This window comes from Corvus brachyrhynchos, unplaced genomic scaffold, assembly GCF_000691975.1.
Source record: "Corvus brachyrhynchos isolate BGI_N302 unplaced genomic scaffold, ASM69197v1 scaffold116, whole genome shotgun sequence".
Taxonomy (NCBI): Eukaryota; Metazoa; Chordata; class Aves; order Passeriformes; family Corvidae; genus Corvus; species Corvus brachyrhynchos.
This window is the reverse complement of record NW_008240221.1, coordinates 12,439,589-12,445,387: the sequence shown is the minus strand read 5'-3', so window position 1 is coordinate 12,445,387 and position 5,799 is coordinate 12,439,589.

Here is a 5,799-nt window from a genome sequence, read left to right as displayed (position 1 = left end):
CTTTCCCTATCTCTAGGAGAGTATGTATATTTTCATTTTCAGTTTGTCCTATTGTTCTTCTACTGTCTTGGTCCTGTCAAGCAAAATGTTGATGCCTTCTGGACTCTTCTACAATGACAGTTTAACCAGGAAGAACAAGTTTCTTAGAAAATCCAAGGAAAGCACTCCTACTCTCTGTTCTGCACTTGCTACAGTGAGGAAAGCCTGTGACGCCCACTCAGCTGCTCTAACAGAGTTTTCCATAGAGTATGAATGTACAATGTACAGCACATAATTTTTACAAGAAAACAGTCTTTATTTTCAAATACCATTTAAAAATTAAAAATATGCACCCATTTAGCAGAGATTCTGTTATTACCCATAGGATTATGTAGCACATTGGAGAGCACCACACCACAAAGAACCCTTTCTGTGGTTTTTCTTCTCAGTAATTCTCCAGTTGCAACACAGAATTCAGTATTCCAGAAAATGCAAATGCTGCTGAATTAGTGGTTCTGTGGTACTGAAACACCCCCTGAGCAGTATAACAGAGACAGCCCCCCACACAGATATTTTCAGTGACTATGTTTTACAGTAAAGAAGTGATGAAAGATGCACTGCTTGGATTCTAGTCTTTGCTAATAATATCCAATATATATGAAGAGAATGAAACGTTTAAACTCAGGGATGGGGGATTAAAGGATATCCATGATGAATGAGCTGTAGAGCTGAAGAGAATTTGTTGTACATCCTGACCAATATAGCAGTGAAAGTAATCAATCCATTACCTCTCTACTGAGAGAAATGGAGGAGAGATAAGAGGATAATGAATGCCAGGCACAATACTGATAAGAAAGACACTTAAAATGACCAGCCAGAATATATTCCATAGTTAATAGTGCTGACAAAAACAGTGACAAAGTAATAATTTATTCATGGAATAAGAGCCATTCCTGTGAAAATCAAGGTAGCATTTTAAATTAAGGCAACTATTGAAATCAGAGTAGCCTTATTAACCAGTAGCCATAAATGAAGCATTGTACAAAAGAATACTTTTAAGGGTTCATTTTCCCATTAACACATGGGCTAAATTGCAAAATCCTGTTACTTACAAACGTAGATTTTTTTTTCTCTACCAAACCCTTCTGGATTTTTCCTTAACCCCTTTCTTTAATGTCATAAAAATTCATATGAAGCTCTGTATATTCACATGCAGCTTGAATGGCTAATGCTTTTGCCCATGCTGACATGCCCCTATCCCAGAATCTTCTGAGAGACTGACCTAGTTTTTTGTCCTAATAATAACACTGAGTATTTCCAGGACTAAATTTAAATATATTTGATGATTTAAAATGCAACACTTAATTAAGAAACCACACCTATCCAAAAGTGATTAGTTTTTCTCTCTCTGTGCCTGAATATTGTGCAGTAGGAACATAATGTGCAACATGAAGTGTGGGAGATATATAAGGAACAGCAGTTACTGTGTTGAATGAAACAAAATCTGCGTCTGCTTCAAATGGCTGAGGTTATGACCAAGACCCAGGCTGTTCCATCCTGAATTTCTTTTCAGATTTCATTATACCATTTCCTGAATGTCTCTACTATTCCTAAGAATACTTGTGGTAATTATCTACTTGGAAACTGAACCTGTGGCCAAATATCCTGGTTTTCCTGGTACACAAACCAGGTTTATGTGTGTTACACAAACCACATAACCTTCTGACCTAAAAGGCTGTTATTAAAACTTTAAAATTTGATTTTCAGCAAAAATATCTTTGAACTATTTCAAGAACCTCTTTCTCATATTTCAGTTGTGGTGCCAGACAGAGATGGGTTTAGAGGGTTTATCACTTCCCACAGACAGTAATTTTCTCCCTCTATGTCCATAACAAATACATGGCTGTACTGTCAGATTTTTTGTCTCAGATAAAATTAAAACATAACTTTCAGGGACTTAACAACATTTTTAGAATTCTATTTTTATATAAAAGCAATTTTATGTATCCATTATAGATATGAAATAATCTATGCTAATAAATGTGCCCATCACAAATCCTGTCCAGGCAATTACAGTTTCCTACTTCTTTCTAATAACGGCGGTGGAAAGATTTTTGTAAGCTTAAAGTATTTCTTAATCAGGTCCTTGATTGGAAAGTGTTTCAGGGAGAAAATAGTCACTAAATTAGGTAAAGGCTTCTTTGGTGGGCAGCACTGAAATGCTTAGAGGACAGGGAAAATAGTCTTTAATGTACATACACAGTATCTCCTGTTGCAGTAGAGCTGACAGAGCAGATGGCTGCAAGACAGAGCGAACAGGCTTTAGATCCCTCAGCTGACGGTATTAACCCCCAGCCACCAGAAGTAAAAAAGGGCTCACTTGCTACTCCGAGCACAAACCAGACTTTTATTCAATTCCATCTGAGCTCATGCAGAGATAGTGACAGTTTTCTCAAAAGGGAACACAACTCGCCTTCTCAGCTCCTCAGCGTCGGTAACGAGCCGCTCTAATCGCCTTAGAGTGGCTCAAAATAACTGGGCAAAGGAAATGTGGCTAAAAAACCTGCTGAAGTAACCCCTGTTTTATGCTGAGACTGTGTTACTTTGTCATGTTCTGTTCAGGATTTTCCACATAGAATTCTGCCACATTCCCATGGGTAGATGGGGAATTTTGAGAGACCTGATAGTTCTCTTAGGCTGCCAATAACCCGACTGATCAGACCCTTATGGCTACAGAGCCTTCAAAAACCCGAATACTTGATCCATTTGTACCCTCAAATGGGGATTCAGAAAGCAACTGACAGACCCTTCCCACCTTCCCTCCCACACCCCCATTCTCTCCCTCCTTCCACTGGCCTTGTTTCCACCTTTCCCTATTCTTTCCAAGAATCTCATATTGCTTTTGCAGCTTGTATTCATTCTTGTAATGGCAGAAGTTGGAAATAGGGGATTTTGTGGATTCCAAGGGGAATTCCATCAGTTTTCCCTGCATTGTGGATATAATCTCCACTGTTTCTAAAGAAGATGCAACCCTTCACCATGATGAGGGCTGTAAGGGAATTCTGTCAGGAGCACATGGCAACCATCCTCCCAGTACAGAGACTTGGAGTAAATCATCTCTATGAGGATTATTTCAGTTTATGAGGAATGAAATCACATCTCGAATGAACATGGCCTTTTCTGGTTTACTGTGAACATAAGTTTTGATACGACTGGGAAGAATGATGTTTAAAATGCTCAGTGCTCATCAACACCAAGCCACTGACAATGGTTTCCAGCTTACAAAGCAAGACACGGAATAAGAGGAAGAAATTAAATGAATAAAATTAAAATGTCAGCAGAGAAAGTAACTAATCTCCATCAAGTCTCTTATGTAATCCAGACCATTTTGCTGCTGTTATTATTCAAAACCCTTAGGGAACCAAGGATCTAGGTCATCTGCAGGATAAAGAATGTACTATCCAGGAATCAATATTCACAGTAGTAAATTAAATTACAGTCCTCTCCATGCAAAGAGTTTTATTATTACAAGGAGTGTTGACAATTTAAACTCAACAGGAAAAAGTAAGTCTAAGCCATCAGACAACTTTTTCACTATGGCATCATCCTACATACCATGCTGTCACTTAAACCGTCAATAATTCTTTAACTTTCTGTGAAATAGGATACTGCACTTTCCCAGTAAGCATACGGCTACTATAATGATAGGCCTAGATAAGCCACTGCATTTGTTAATACTGACAAAGTTACACTGCCATTAGCACTAAAGCAACATCAGCACCATGGATGGGGCATCTGAGACATCCTACAACACTCAATTGCCATTTGCAATGGGAATTTTAACCACAGCAGTGTGATAACAGAATTTCTAATGCCTAAAATAACACAGAGAAGTTGGTTTACAGGAATGCTGGTAAAACAGCCTTGCAGCTTTAGGAGCTGTCAGCAGCTATGTCTTGGTGTAGTCTCCTACTGTTTCTTCCACGTTTCGGTGGTCAGATTGTATTTATCTATGACCAACATCCACCCCAATTTAAGACACTGCCCAGATGCAAAAGTCAAATCTTATGATAGTTTTCAACCTAATTGAAGTTGATAGCATATGATTTGGAACTGAAGGCAATTGTATAGCATTTATCTAAGCAGCCACATTTCTGTTTTTAAACCTCCATAGAAAAGCTTCTCATTTCATGGTATATTATGAATCTCACTCATTGCATTAACTGATGAGGAAGGCAGACTGGTTTGATTGATTGCTTAAACTGGCACAAGTCAACTCATCTTAACTGCAAACTCCAGGGCACTCATGTGCTGCTCTGCACTGCACAGGGGGCTGGCACAAGCCCCGTGACCTCCTTTGGGCCAAACCAAAGCACAAGATACAGAGCTTCCACCTTCTCTCCCTAACAACATGCTGTTTCCTCGTCTAGCAATGGCCACAACTTTTTTGACTCAATTTCCCTTTGTAATCTGGTAACAAAAAATGAAACGTGTAGATCAAGGAGAAATGCTGCTAAAGAAATGCAGCACTATTCATTTACGAGAATCCACTGATTCCTTTTCTCAAATGTATATAATCCCACACAAAAGCCTCTATTAAGCCACATAACAATGCTACTTTGGGGATACTTCAGAAACCTGAAGTTCAGAAAACTGTGAAAATAAAGTGTTATGATCAGACTTAAGGAAGGAGAGAAAGAATCGCTTCATTTTAGCTCAGCAGTCATTCAAGGTTCCAATACATCCAAGCGCCAAAGTCACAGTTTGCTGGTTTATTACTGAACACCCGAGGCTCAGCTTGCACTGAAAATTAGGAAGGTTCTCCCTAATTGTTTCCCGAGTGTACAGATGACAACACATAACTACAATTAATATATTCTTCTGCTTAACTTGGGAGGTGGAAGACATTACTATGAACCACTGCTTCTCTTGCCAAACGAACCAGCAGATGCAGCAGGCCCAAGAGATACTGAACCTTCTGATCCCAGAGACAGCCAAGTTGTCATGATGCTTCAGCAGCATCAGATGCCTTTGAGGAACATGAAAGCACCAGGCACTGCATATCAACACGTGAAACAGGCTTTCACATGCCACTCCAGCCAAAAGCATTTGGGAAATAAACACATGCCTGTCCTTCCAAGTGTGCGCTATCATCTCGCTCTCGTTTCTGCAGTGCTTCTCCCACCATTCCCAGACAGAAGAGTGCTGAAACTGCAGGACCCACCACACCTGTCAGGACAAAGAGCTTCTATCAAGTGCTTCTGCTGATCATAATTAAAGTGTCACAAAAGAAATATTTAGAAAAATGGAGAAAGGAGGGAGCAGATGGACGGAAGTCGGAGCGGGTGGTTCACTTCTGGCTGCTTCTCCTCAGCAGTCAGATTGCAGCCGTAACAATGGCCTTTCTTTCCAGATCTGATCCTAGCCAGATGATTAAATACCCCTTTTGGCCACTGCAATCTCCTGGTGACTGAGATCTGCTCTGGTTATAGATGAACTATTCCTTAATCACAGTGGAAAAAAACCTCCAAAGCTGCTGCATTCTTTAGCACTCCACATTCACCTATTTGCTGAGAGCAACATAAAAAAAATGTAAAAATAAAAAGCTCTTGCACATTAGCCTACCTGGCCCCTGAAACACATGTTTAAAAGACCATTATAAAGACCATTATTATGTTTGAGCAAGCAGCACAATGTATTGCCAGAAGAAAACTGATAGAAAAAGTTGAAGAGCAGCCAGAGCTGTCCGGAATCCAAACCCTACTCCTGTTTTATCCTCTCTTTATCAAACCCAAATCACACTCCCTCCAGCTCTTTCCC